Genomic DNA, 15309 nt, shown 5'->3' on the forward strand with positions numbered 1-15309 from the left:
GGCCTGGTGTGATTCGGTGGAGGCGGAGCGCTCCCGGCTGGGGCTTTCCTGGGCTTGGGTAATCCTTGTGCTCAAACTGAGGGTGAAAACGAGCGTTTATGGCAGGTGCGAGTCAAATCCTTCAGGGGTCCTACTGGAAGTATCCTCGTGCGGCCGCGGGGCTGGAGCTGCTGCTGCGTTGACAGAGCCGGGGTGCTCTGCGCTGTGGCCAGAAACTGACAGCATTGCAGCTGGCCCAGAGCTGGGGTGGGGCTCAATGAAGAAGTCCATGGTTCAAACTTGGCATCAATGTAAACCCGAATATGGCCTCATTACCTGATGCCAGTGCCAAGTCACACACTGAGGCCAGGTATTCTTATTTTTTATTCTCATTTGTGCAAAGTGGGACCTGGGTAGTGACCCACGGAAGGTTAACTCACTGATCATCAAAACTTCACACTATTTATACGTCTTAATAAACAAAGGCATCAGCATTCTTTGGTTACAAATTACTCAACCCCCTATTTGCTAGTTCTGTCTCATGCTTCTCCTGCTAATTAGTCTGCAGGCACAGTTCTTCCCTCCGTTTGAGTCTGGTCAATGAGTTGTCATGATCTCCTCCTGCCAGGAATACCTTTCCCCAGGTACTGCTCTGTACCAGTGCTCTGCACCAGTTCCGACTTCACTCCTGGTGCCTCTCATCCAGACAGCCCATTAATTTGGGGAATGTCTTCTCTTTTCCTTAAAACAACAGATTAGCCAAACATATGATGCTCACAATGCAATTGCTTAATCATAACTGTCCAGCTATAGCTACTGATTAACACCTAAAAAAAAATTGCAAAGTTCTGCTCAACCCCCTATCAAAACCTTGAGAGTCTCAAAACTTGAGGGGTTTGGTATCATCAACAGAAAAAAAACCCAACAAAAACACCAAACAAAAATCAACCAAAAAACAAACCACACCAATAAAACCCCAATCACAACCAGGAAAAAAAACCCCAACCCAAACCAACCAACCAAAACTAAAACTCTCTCTCCTGCCTTAGTTGATAAGTGAGTGCCAGAGATGTGAGACCTGAACACAACAGCCAAGTACAAACCCGCCTACATGTGACGGATCCAGCTCTGTAATCTCAGAGAGGAGCACAGGTGCTCTTGGGGAGTAAGATTCAGAGTTTGAATATACTGAGTAGCTCTTTATATCCTTTTTCATCCCCATGAAGAAAAAGGACTGTCTGATAGGTTTTAATTGAAATACTGTAGATCACAGTTACCTGTGGTTGCAAGAAGAAGCTGCCTTTCACTTGTCTTTATTAAAGTGGAAAAAATACAAGGTGCTCTGATGATGTTGCTTGGCAGTGTGACAGCTGATAGAAGCGCCAGATACAGTTCTTCTGAGTTTTGAAATGTATTGCTTTTGTGGCAAGCTGGGTCAGGCCCGTGTTTAACGGTTTATGGACACAGAACTGCAAAGCTGACAGAGATGCTCAGTTGCTGAGAGAGCTGCACCTGTATTCCAGGGAGTGTGAAGTGTGCAACTGAGAAAGAGCAATTTCTGGCCCTAGTGAAGCTGTCTTGTTTTTGGCTGTTTAAAAGGGGAATTGGTGAGAGACATCAGATACAGAGAAATGCAGGTCATATTAGAGCCATAAAGTATTTTAATCTGCAATGGAAGAAGAGAAATGCACATTACTGAAAAATAGGAGAAATGAATGAAAACATCTGTGCTGTTCTAATTAAATCACACTTCAACAAATCATTTATTGTTTCCTGTTCAAACCTCACCTAGTGACAACACTGAGAAGGAAAAACAGCCCAAACCCAGGCCAGGGCTGGTTCTTAAAATGCTCCTTTCTGGTTGAGGGTGAGATTCACGACCAAGTTTGTAAGGAAAATTTGTGCTACTGAGTTATACGACAGGATGTGGAAAAAGGAATTAATCCTAGAAATTCCAAGCTGGCTCGTGCTGCTGTGAGGATTGCAGAGCTGGCACTTCTGTGCTTGCAAGAAGCAGTGGATTGTTCTGTGGATAGCAGAGGTCTGGCTAGGCATGCCTGGATTGGGGATGAGCCAGAGTCACGGATGCTGTATAGAACCGAGGGACTTGTGTGGTGAGATAACCTTCAGCTCACGCTCTCTCTCATGTAGCATCAGCAGGCAGGGAAAAGCACGGACCAGGACAGGGGGGAGCACTGCTCCTGCTGGAGCCGTGGGATTGCTCTGCTGCTGGGCTCCCCTGGGTTTGGGATTCGGCACTGTGAGCACACCCGGACAGATGGCTCTGGGAGCCCCGTGTGTCGGTTCAGTGGTCTTGGATTTACAGCCGAAGAACTGACAAGCTTTCACACATATGGTTCCCTCAGAAAGGCTCCATGTCGACTCTAACCTGTGAAGGGCTATTGTGTGCATTTATTTTAATCCAGCCCGTGGGAATTCATAAAATGCCAGTGAGGGAGGAATAAGAACACTTCAAATCGTGAAGTAAAATCAAGTTAATGTAAAGAAATGAGGTGGGAAGGGGAGGATTCTGTTTTTGTGTACAGTAGAAGCTTGGTGTGGCTGTGCTGTGCTTATTTCTTATCAGGAATTTGTGAAAGCTGTATAAAATACCACGTCTGATCTCAGACTGCCAATAGCACTGAGTTCCTGGGGAATAATTGATTCAGCACTTCCAATTAGTATGCTGCTCATTTTAGCATGAGGCCTAATTGTGTTTGTTTCCACAAAGCTGCACCAACACATAAAGCTTGTTTATTATTTTTGAGGAAGATTTGGGATCACAGTGGATTGCTCTAAGGGGATTTTTTATGAAGCAGTGGGGTTTCACTGTCCTGTAAAATTGGTGAGAGACACTGCACAAACTTGAAATGAATCAGATGCAAAGCTTTGGTGCGGATTTCTCTGACACCCCCCTACCAAAACTTGCAGGAGCCCCAGACCAAATTATATTGATGTTTGGAGGTTTTGTTCTTCTGAGACTGATTCTCAGACACTGAGGTTTCATCCTACCCTAAGGCCTTGATATTCTATCTTATTTTCTACATCTTGGCTTTAAGATGGAATAAAACTGTGAGCAAATAACAGCTGGACATTTTGTGAGATAAGCCCTAGTGCTGGGGCACTGTGTCCTCACATACTTTCAGAGCCACTCAACATAAGACAACTCATCCATGTTTCTCTGAGGGATGCAGAAATTCCTTCTGGTTTTCTTTGAAATTTTTTTTCTGGCTCTTCATGTCAGAAGTTATCATATGAAAGAATTTGTGTTATGTCAACAAAAATATTTTTTAAGACAGAGCAAGATTCTTTTTTGCTTTCCACAGTTTTCATAATCTTGGTTAGCTGGAGTATTAGTTTGTGGAATTTGTGTGTCTTAGTGTGTGTGAGGGCAAAAATGACTGTGGCACAAGCAAAACTGTTTGCAGCATCAGAGATCCAGAAGTGTTTCTTTCCTTCCTAGAGAAGATTACATCTGTCCCCAAAATCAAGGTTCAACATGTCTTTTTTTACTTACTTTTCTATATTTTCCTAAGGGTACCTGAAGCATAGTCTAGACTTTTGTATTTTTGTATTTTGTATTTTCAGAAATGTGCAATTGCTGCAGCAAAACAAACAAGCAAATAAAGAAATCAAAAGCCCTTTGGTAGAAAGTCTAGATGGACACTATAGATTTTTTTTTTAGGAAGACTGAAAGTTAGAATCATTTGGGTAGGTAATTGGCAGTTTTGCGGACTAGGAGAAAAAATCCCAAAGGTAATTCTTTGATAAATGTTTGAGCTCTTTTGCATGATGCTAGGCACAAAGTCAAAATCAGAAGAGGTACATAGTAAGAGTTTAACTGGCATGTCTGTGGCTCTGGTTTTTTGCTTCTTGGGTCACAAGCTGCAATGCCAGATTTCTTTTGTGCTATCTTAGTTTTGCTTGCAAACTAAAAATTAGTCCAAAAAAAAAAGTAAAAAAAAAAATCAGATTATGACTTAATGCTAAACTGAACTGAGATCTAAAGGAGCCTTGTCCTGTTCTATGGGAACCTGTATTTTATGTGCAGTTTTATAATGCACTTTAAATCATGTCTTGTGTCGACAGTATTGTCCTCTCTTCTCTCTTCATATGTGTTATGAGAGAGGTAATGCTGTTATGTGCTACTTGTATAGAAATTGTAATTCCTCTCAAATACAGCTTGAAAGTAGGGATTTCCTAAGAGCATCCAACAGCTTCGATCAGAAATAGGCTTAATGTCATCTTGTAACAGAATCTGTGGGAGTGACATAGTTACTGCAACCAGAATTAGCTTAGAAAACTGTTATTGATAGCCATGATTTTTTTAGTATGCATTTTAGCAAGCTTTGCTGCAAATGGGTGTAGTGACCCTTCCTCTTTTGGGGAATGTGTGCATGTTCTTAAGTCTGATGGACATATGAAAAAAAAACCACATTCAAAGGATGAATAGGTTTTTCACTATTTTTCTGTACTAAGAGATACCAATAGATATATTTTCTAAATTGGAGATGTAAAAAAGAAATTTCCAAGGGAAATTGGCTTATCAATTTCATTGGTAGGTGGCTGTGGATATTTTCATCCCCTGAACAGGAACTCTAATCTATTGAACTGTGTTGTCTGTGGTTTCTGTATGGTTGGCATAAAAGACAAACATGCCCTTTAAGGAATTGTTCAACTCCTTGAGATTTACCCATTCATCTGTCCACCCTTCTTTCACCATCTGCTTATTCTGCTGTGGACATGTGAAGTTGCTCTATGCCTGCAGCAAAATGCAGCCTGGATGGTTCACAATCAGGCTTTTGCATGAAGCAGAGTTTTCCTGTCTTTGCAAGCACGGATGGACTTGCCTCTTTGTCAAGGTGTAGCCCTGTAAAAAAGCTGGGTTTTGTATTCCAGCTGCACATCTGCAAACTCCTCTGTAACACTACAGACTTGTATTTCTTTGTCTCTAGGTCTGGGATGCCGGGCTGGAGGAGGTGCCTTGTGTTTTGTCTGCGGAGAATGCAGGACAGAGGTAAGGCAAGAGGGGAATATGACAGCAAAGGGGAGACCATAATCGAGGGGATGCCCATGGGAAGGGGTTGGGTTCAATGCTCCATTTTCTGCTCATTGATATTGTTAATGCAGGATCCATCCCAAAACCTGTGACTTTTTATTTAAAAGAAACAAACCCACAGTGTAGCCTTCCCAAAAGGAAGCACATTTTTAGCTTGGAATCTGTTCCTCTTCCAAAGTGCTGGTCTAGATGCTGCTAGTGAATGCACACCTGCTTTGCTTACAGCTCTGTCTTTAATCTGAACCTGGCCTAATAGATAGAGCTTTCATGGTGGTAAAGTTGTGTCTATTAAAAGCATCTACCAGAGCATAACATCTGGGAACTCTAAAGCTCATGTACCTACTTTACGGTCCGTTTTTCTTTTAAAGAAAACACTGGGCTATTGATTGTGTCAGGTAGAGAGACCCATGCTCATTGTAGATGTAACTTTCCAAAGAGGCTACTTTCTACCTGTGAGTTTAAACCCTGTTATTTATGTTCATTTAGTGTCACAATGATGATGTAAGTCATATTTATATCACTTCTTGTAAAATGCTTCTGTTTATATCCCGCTGTTTGTGCTGAATTATTTTAAACCAGCAGGCTCATGGCAGCAGATTCAGGTTTTCTGACATGGTGGCAGAAATCTGGGTCCTGTAGCACATTACTGGGCTACTTTGGAGGAGGGGAAATAATTTATATTTACTAGTCTTTGCACAGTAATGTTGAATTGCACTTGATGCTTTTTTATATATATTGAATGGTGCCATTAAAATCTGATCTGGATGGGATTTCAGTTTAGTAGAAAGCAGCATGTTTTTTCCCTTAGAACAACAGAAATCTCTAGCTTGAGGTTTTTAATTTGTCTTCTCAAGCTAGAAATGCAAGAAATGCAAAGGATGTGTCTGTTTTAAGAATAACTATATATATGTGTATATATACATATATAAAAATCTTTGTTCTGTGGTTATGAATGATATTTGAATTGCACTTCGAGAGGCAGACATGAAGACATCACTTCTGCACACTTGCTGTTAATGGAGGGTCTAGTTCTTGACACTGAGCAGAAAATGGGCTGGCATAATAGAATGAATTATGGCTCTATGTGTGATTTCCTGAGGCATTGGAAGGATCAAATCTGCATATTGGGCAGGACACATCTCTGGCACGTGATCATTTTTACCTTGATGCACCAAAGAGATTTAAATCAGCATAATCGGGGATGGGGTTTCTCTACCATATGGGCCTAGCAGTCGTCTACCATCTGCCTGCATAGATGGCTAAGTGGCAGCTATGATTAATTTATTAAGAGAACAGAACTATCTTGTATATATAATCCTTCTCTGATACTCTGGTAGTGAAAAGATGCTGTTAGATGTTTCAGAACTAAGGGAATTTTTTTTCCCACTGTAGCTCAAAGCCTTGGTCCACTCTAGTTTGAATTCCTCTATTTTCTAGTTAGATTTATCTGCAATGAAGTGTTCTTTCACTATCCATCATCCTGTCAGTTATCCCAAAAACATGAAGTAAAAGGCGGAAGTTGTCTTTCTGGACAAAGCAGTTGAGCACTGTGCGTGTTTGAGGAGATGCTCGAAAGGCTGTTTAAGGTAATTTTCCCAGGAAAAGAGAGAGCAGCGTCTAAGGAAGAAAGGAATAGTTGTGGATGGCTCTCTCCCGGCTCCCCTCTGCAGCGATGTCCCGAAGGTCCCCTCGCGCTGGTAGAGGGACCTCAGGGCAGTAGATGGCACTGCGAGACTGTTATTGCAGCTGTGTAGTTCCCGTCTCAGCGAGACCGTGAGCACTTGGCAGAGGTGACCTCTCATAAATGAGTGTCTCCTCTGCATTTCGCTGTCATCTCTCCAGCACTGGAGGGGTAAATTGGTTTCTTCTCCCCATTCTGCTGGTCTCATACATATAAAGTTAGGTGAGAAATAAGACAAGTGGAGAACCCAGAACTGCAAGAAGAGCTGGCCCTGGATTTTCAGCTGCCAGTTTGAGTTCTGTGTGGGTTAGTGGGACTCAAGTTTCGGGTTCTACTTTGGCCAGCTCTCTGCAATAAAAGTTGGGCAAGTGCTTGTATGTTAAGTGGCATGAACATAGAAGCCATCTTTTCAATCTCCCAGCTGACAGTGGCTTTGCAAGGGCTGAGACTGAAGATTAAATAGGTAAGGAGTTCTCTAAAAGAGTAGTTAGCTTTTCAGGGACACCAAAACACACACCCTAGGGAAATCAATGTTCCTTCTGCTTGAATGATCCCTGTCCTGTTGTTGAACAGGACTCCAGCCCCTAATACCAAGGCTACTCCCCATACAGGCCTTCTGATACAAAGGTTACTTAAAATAGAAGCCCAGAAGGCACCAAAGTGTTGCTATATGTATCACAAAAGAAAGCTTGGAGTGATTGTAGATGTTATTTTAGCAATAATTGAGAAAAGAAATGTTGAGTCTCTGTGCATAGAGAGAGCTTGAAAGTGTGTGTGGCGCTGCTGCTATTAGTCAAGTATAGACAAGTGGAATGAGAACTAGAATAATACTTCAAAATGAATAACTACATCAGGCAAAAGTCCAATGATTTCTTTATTAAGGCCTTGATGAGTGCCAAGCAACTCTTCAGCAGTACCAAGGAGCTGTACAAAATGTGAATTCCAGTATTTTATGAAACACTGGAGGAAGGAGCCCCCACTGCAAGGAAGTGAAGGGGGCTTTATATTTTATAACTCTCACCCACAGTGCTTGTTTCCTTGCCAGCTGATTTGGGAGAGATCAGAACACTGAAATGGCAATTATTGTATTTTTCTATCCCTTTTGAATGTACATGCAAAATTACAGAGTGTTTCCATTAAGACCAACAGTCAATATCAATGATTTGCAACTGTCTTGCCTCCTTCTCTGATCTGAAATAGACTGCAGTTATTAATGTGCTACTGACAGCTGGAGCTGGGGCACAATGAGAGGGACGAGGAAGCACGACAGTCAGAGTGATGACTTTTAACATATGTTGACAGAGATGTAGTGTTGCTTTCTGCACCCTGCTCTTTTCTTGAACTGCTTCTGTTCCTCAACCAGAAAAAAAAAAAAACCACCTAATTTTTTCTAATGGTAATATCGAAGTTAATTTTAATGAGATTCAAACAGTGATGTGCTTTACTGAGAGATGGATGGATAGTGTTTCTCTGCTTACTATCAAGTGCAGTGGGTTTTGGTGGAATAGATGTGTGCTTAACGCCAGCTCTGGTTGAGGGAAGCCCGGGAGGGAGCCTGAGACTGTGGCATGAGTGAGGCTGGGTCCAAGCCTGTCTTCATGTCCTGAGCCATCTGCCAATGATGCACAACAGAAACTCACCTCACAAATTAGTTTTCCACAGCTTCTGGTTCATGGGATTCTGGATACAGTCAGATCAGCAGGACCAAACAATTGGAAATCAAACCTGCCAGCTGCTTCACTGAGTGACTGTCCAGAGCACCTGGGATTGGCTTTGACTTCCCTTCTACTGTAGCTCTGAATGGACTTCTGGCCATGGCAGATACTGCAGTCATGTTAATAGAAGGCGCAGAAGTACTTCCATTGTGTGTTTCTTTCATGGTTGTTAAAAGACACTGAGCTATTCCTGGGAGAAATGACAAATCCCTGATGAGCAACTTTTTTTTTTACTTGCACAGCTGGTAAAGTGCAATTTGGGAGTGCAGGAACAGCTTAAAGATCCTTTCCCATAAAGAACAGTTTGTCAATCAGGAAAACAAAGCAAAATGTAGATCATGTCCTAATGGGAAACCTTCCCAGGTTGTCTGGTACCTCAGGGTGGTGCAGAGCCAACTATCCTATTCTTGATAGTTCTTTCACATAAGTGATTTGTAAAATTTCCCTGAGGCACCTCTGCAATGAGGAACAGAGATGAAACCTTACATAGCCAGAGGCAAATCTTGCTGCTAAGTGGATGCTTGGAATGAAAACCTCTATGCAGGATGGTTTGGAGATTTCTGCTGTGGTAAATGGTGATTCAAGTACAGTTCTTGCTTGAGAATGTTATGAGGCTTTATGAAAGTAAATGTTTGGACATGGTGCAAATGGTGACATTTTATTAGTGATGCTGTGTATGTGTCTAAGGGGAAATATGGTGGTGTGTGCAGGGGAAAAACTAATATGATAAAGGGAAGGAGGGAATCCTGAAAGCAGTTTTGAAAGGGAAAGAACGTGTTTCCAGCAACCCCATCTTCAATCAGAAGTTAGAAAAGTGGCTCTTCATTGCTGTGACCGAGTTCAGTCTTGTTTTTAAATTCTCCTGTCTTCCAAAATAACAGTCCAGATCACACAGCAGCTTCACAGTGACCCAGGCAAAGCTGTCTGCTGGCTGAATTGAGAAGATTTTCACACAGAATGGGACCAAAAGTATTGCCTATGTTGTACAGTAGTAAACAAAAATTAACAGTATTAAGCAGTTGTATCAGCCGCTAATGCTTCAGACTCTGCTGTCTGCTTGGATGTGGAGGGTAGCACACAGAATAACATGTAGCATGCATGACCACCCTGGATATTGAATTTCTGACACGTTTCAGTAGCCTGGAAATCAACAGGCAACAGCTGCAATGGAGCTGGGGGCACTGCAGAGCCCTAAACCATGCTGTTAGTAGGGGAAAAGGGCACAGACCTCTGAGTCTTGCTTTAACATTGATGGTTTGGGGCATGAAGTGAGGAAGATGCAAAGCTTCTCTGTCTTGCTACACTGCAGTCCTCCCAGCACCATATTGTGAGTTGCTGGGTCACTGGTAGGTAAATGGGGAGAATCTCTGTGGTGGGACATTGGCAGTAAGTGACAAGATTAGGGTTGGGAACAAGGTGGACAGCCAATGTTGTGTTGTCGGCAGAAGTGACTGGTGTTTGTGACTTGCTCTAAACAGCATCTGTAAGTTAAGAACCTTCAAGGGAAGAAAAACCAAAGCTTCAGCACTAGCATCAGCCCAGCAGTCAGGTCAGCAAAGACAGGCCTTATGCCCAGGAGAAGAGATCTGCTGACAGTGACGTTGCAGGAGGAGGAGAACCAAGTAGAGAAACCCCTGGGGTGGCTGGCCACAGGCAGCCTCAGTGCTTCAGCACTCGGAGCTTGTTGCATACGTACTTTGTAGGGCTCTTGTAGAAGGAAGATGACTTTGGAAGGAGGTGAGAGGTGGGTCTGAGCCCCTTTGTGCTAATACTGTGATTTCCAAGGAAGGAAGTGAAGAACCAGCTCCTAAGCTGACTCCAAGTATGCCTTTGGGACAGAAACAAGCAGCACTTCAGCTCCTTTCCAGCATGAACAGAGCACAGAGGTGACCATATCCTCATGGAGCCCATAAATGGGGTGTATACTTGTGTCAGTGAAATCCAAAGACATTCTCACTGTCTGTCTAAAAGGTATTCAGCCATTCAGAGAGATGAGTATCACCCAGAAGAGGCAGAATGACAGATTGCTTCCAGCCTTCAGAACCTAGTTGGACAGGAGCACTTCTGCAGAAGTCCATAGTATGAAGAACCTGACAAGAAGCAGGCAACAAAACAAGTAAACAGTTTGTACTGCCTGAATTTAAGGCAAAACCAGAACCAAGCTGGATTAGTAAGTAAAATTGCTATTAATCAAGCTCTGGTGGTAGCAAAGTGAAGATAATCCATTTTAAAATTGCCTTTAACCTTCTACCATGACAGGATCATTATTAAATTCCATGATCTTAATGCTGCTCACTGCTGTATATGGGTTATGGGGTATATAGCTGTAGAAAAGCGAGAGTGTAGCAGCCAGTGAGACAAACCCATCGTGACACTGTGTTGTGACAGAGATTGATGCTCTGTATCCCCACTACCATTCCATGTGCCTGAGAGGTGAAAGTAGAGACTGGTTCTGCATTAATGCAGCCATGTGCTATTTACATATCACAGTGGGATGGAAATAAATTTCCCATAGTCCCCTGCCTTCTCCATGTACAACTGTAAGGATACAGGGTGCACTGCTTCAACGCTCAGCAAAGTAGCCCAGCCTTGGTAGAGAAAAAAAATTTATCTTTTACTTAATTAAGTCTAGGAGTGGGAGTGAAAAAGGAAAAGATTATTCTAGACACCTAAATAGATTTCCTTTGTGTAGGATTACATAGGTCAAAGTAATTTCTAGCTTGATCTTAACTATTGAATGCTGCCTGGCAGTAGCACTAGGTCAATATGGGGCGGAGGCAGCCCACAGTCCTCTCTGTTTCCCCAGAGGGTTTAATGATGCTTCCAGATCACTTTTGAAATAATGCAGCCTTGAGGGTGCCACCTCCCTAATGGTATATCTTCACTCAAGCTGCTGGGAATGGTGGGCAGACAGAACACCACTCCTAAGGATCTCCCAAGTGCCAGATCCTCACAGATTCAGAACTGGCAAGAGAGGAGCTCTTAAGTCACTTGGTTTGGGGCTGAAAGTGAAGATTGACTCATTTCACTGATTTTCCTTGTTGCAGGGAGTCAGCTTACTCTCGTTGTGAGATGATGAAATGAGCGACCCTCAAAGTGAGAGAACATATGACAGGAGAGTTTGCTGGAGTTGTCTGGAGGCAGAGTTCAAAGACAAAATGGAGGCTAAAAAGCCTGGACATTCTCCCTTAACCCCTGCAGGAAAATGGGACCTCTACATGGAAGCCTCCCCTCGCCACACGTGTGGTATCACTGTCTATCATCCACCCTGTGCATGCAGCATGCAGGAGAGGTGAGATCCATCCCATTTGCAAATCCTGGTTTTCAGGCTTGTGACAGGCCTGAACCATTGCTCAGTAGCCAGCTCCTGAGACTAGAAAACCTGGTGCTTTTGTATTCCTTTTTCCTACAGCTATAGTGTATTTAAAGCACCGTGGGGCCAACTGTCCCCTCTCATGTGCCACTGAAAACTGCGAGGAGGGAGAGGCAGAGTTTGAAGCTACCCAGGACCATAGAGACCATGCTCTCTACAACCCATTAAGAGCAAACCTGTAATTCAAGACCTCCCACAATTCCTCCAGCCCTAGAGAGATACCCCAATACACATGCAAGGAACACTTGGTTTTTGTACTGAGCCATGCTGCCCATTTAGGCTGCACACACTGCAGGGCAGAGACCTTTCCTTTTGCCCAGCTTAGGAGCAGCTGGGACTTTCATCTTGCTGTTCTCTGTGTTCCTCAGTGGGGCGAGGACCACTGGCTGCTGAAACAGCCAATGTGCAGGGCACAGTAAAGTCCTCAGCTGATCAAACCAGGTCATCCTGTCCTAGGCCACGTGGCCAAAGAGGAATCTCTGCCTCGCAAATTTGGTTTGACAGCCATTTCTGCAGGATGGGGGAGGACAGCAATGCCTTCTAAAGTTGTGGCAGTATCCACATCGCAGTGGTGCCTAAAATCCTGCAGCTGGACATTTCAGTTATACAGACAGATTAGACATTGCTCAGGGACGTGGCTATTCACTTCTGAAGTTTTCTATGGACTTCCTTCGGCTTGAAATATCCTTCCACAACTTCCCTCCAAAGAAGTACCATAGCATCTGTCTTACATTGATTCTGCTTATGAATTCCCTACTGGTACTTCTAGGTATGTTTCATTTTCTCTAACATGGTTTCCCATGCAAGTACTGAAGTTAGTGCTTGAGAAAATCTCACCACACTAGCATTGGCTCCTTTCTACAATAATGGATATGTCAAATTCAATTCTTAAGAGCTCTGAGCTGCTTTTTCAGCTAGTAATATACTTGCTATTTTCACATTTAATTATTTCTGTTGTAGCAGTATCCTTTAAAAAGTAGTATTGTTGTAGCCATAACAGTCTAAAGACACTTCAGGAAAAGAGTCTTTTGTGAGAACAACCAGTGTAAATAGCAAAACCAGATGAGCTTTCAGGTATAAAAAGTGCCACTTTAACCTTACTTTTAAAAGCCCCTTCCTGTATCATGTTTATTTCAGATTCTCATTAGTTTTCCTGAGAGCATATTACACAAATAACCATCACTTTTCTGGTAATCCTTTTCTAATGCCCAGAACCTGGCTATCATCATGCAATTATAAAATACAGCTGAGGAAATCAAGGCACAGAAAAGGCAGGTGATTTGCCTGTGTGGGTGGTTGAGTTAGTCATATAACTCAACAGCTCTTGTCTCCATGTGCTGGGTTTTAGCTATTGAAGAAGCATCATTTCCTTTCCCCAGGATACATCCTGGCTTCGGATTGGTCCTTCTTGAAAAAGCTTCTGAGTTTTGCTATCAGAGTATTTGGGGCATATCACAAACTTTCTGTAAATTAGCATAATATGCCCTGATCCAATCCAGCTGTGGAGTTGTGATTTGTTGTGAGTCCCAAAAGTACAAAGAAATTGCAGGGAAGGGGTGGTGGTGGAGGGTGTGTTGTGTTTTCCTCCAAGAAACAAGCTGTGCAAATGTGCTGTATTTAGTATAAGGAAAGGAGCTCTTTAAGAAGTTGTAGCTGGGTGGGAAGTCAATCCCTTCTTATGTTTCTAGTCTGAAGGTAAACATGGGCAAAATTACACTTTTATGTCTGTGAATTTTTCTGTGCTGCTAATGGGGTATAGCAGGTCTGAGCTATAGCTGTGCTCCTGCTGCCCATAGTCCTCAGGACATCTCTCTTAGAAGTGGTTGCTCCTGCTGGCTGGAATAAGCCTTCAGGTGCCATCACTCCAATCGTTGTCCTTTAAACTGATGGGTAACTCTGGTTAGAAACATGGAAGGGAATCAGCCTGTACAGTGCTGCTCTCTGCTGTGATGGGAACCTCTCATGCAGTCCTAGGGCATTGCATTCTGCTGTCTGCCCTCTGCAGTGTTGCAAACTCTTAAGGTTAAATGAAGAGGGCTGTCTGTTCTCAGGGGTTTATGATTATCCCAGCTTAACTCACTGGAAAAGCACACTACAATAATAACTTCAAGAGATCCTCTGCAATCCAGCTCCCACATTGCTCTTCAAGAACTTGGGGGGCAGGAGGAGAAGCGAATTTAACTGTAGTCCTTTAACTCAAGTACCTCAGTTAGGATTCTCATCCCCCAGACTGCCCTAAAGTCACAGAGTTCTGCTTTTGCCCCTTTCTGCAGAAACTGATTTTCTCCCTCGATGTGCTCAGAGCTTTAGGAGGTTGTTTCAAGAAGATTCCCTAGTACTTTCAATTTCCACCAGGCAATGAAAGTTTCCAGGCTCCTGCTGCCCAGCTTGTCATAGGCCACACCACACTTGGCTGGCAGCTCCCAAAATGGCAAATGCTTCTCAGATGTGAGCAGAGCACAGAGGGTGAAGCTACTGCCCCTTGGCAGGGCCCTAGGCTGTCCTGCAACAACTGCTTTTTGTGCAGGTAAGGACAGAAAAGCTGAACTGAAAAGCCAAGGTCCATATGGATGCATCTAGATGGATGTATTTTCTTGCTATTATGGCTGCCCTACTCCACCTGAGTGGTGTGGGACACCAGCCTTCTGAAACTGGAATTAGCTCGTGCTAAGGAGAGCTTGGCCCCTAATATTTTAGATTATAGCAGGTGTTGCACATAATATAATAACTCTCACAAAGGGAGGCAGAGATGCAGAATGAGACCTACCAGATAGCTAATAAAAGGAAAGACCTTATAAAGAACAAAAAAAGCTGCTAGTGATTGCAAAGATATGTCGCCCCCAGGAAATTAAAAATATGAATGCCCTGGCATATGCAGTAAACATCTCCTTTGTGTCCATGTAAAAGTGCCGAAACCTCTGGAATATTAAGAAATTGAAAAGATGCTTTTAAGTCTTCCCCATACACTTCAGCTGCTTGCAAGTGGTGGCGAAGAAGATGAAGTAGATCAGTCTGGCTGCTGTGCAACTTTATTTACCAGAGAACCCAACTTCAGGATAAACACATGCGTCAATGCACGCACCTGTGTGGGGCTGCCAGGCAGCTGCCGCTCGGTGAAGGGAAGAGGCGACAGGCTACAGCTGTAAAGAGAATGTAGAATGGGAACAGTGTGCTCTCCCTGTCTTTCCTGGGCATGTATCTGTCCAACGTCAGCCGGCGATTTGGGACCCTCAGGACGCCGGTGTGGGTCGGAGCTCGGCGCCTGTTCGCAGGCGGGGCCCATCCTGTCTACGCAGACCCCCCCAGGGGGAAAAATATACTATATACATATATAGAGAGAGACACAATATTTTCTACCCCCTCCTTCCCCGAGTTTGCCGTTGCCCGCCCTCCGCGGCGGGGGGAGCGCACCTGCGCGGCGGGCGGCCCGGGGCTGTGCGCAGGCGGGGGCGGGCAGCGCTCCCCCGCCCGGCCCCGCCGCCGCATGCACCGCCCGGCCATA

This window comes from Corvus kubaryi, unplaced genomic scaffold, assembly GCF_017639235.1.
Source record: "Corvus kubaryi isolate FWS band 111438036 unplaced genomic scaffold, C.kubaryi_AGA036_p1.0 136, whole genome shotgun sequence".
Taxonomy (NCBI): domain Eukaryota; kingdom Metazoa; phylum Chordata; class Aves; order Passeriformes; family Corvidae; genus Corvus; species Corvus kubaryi.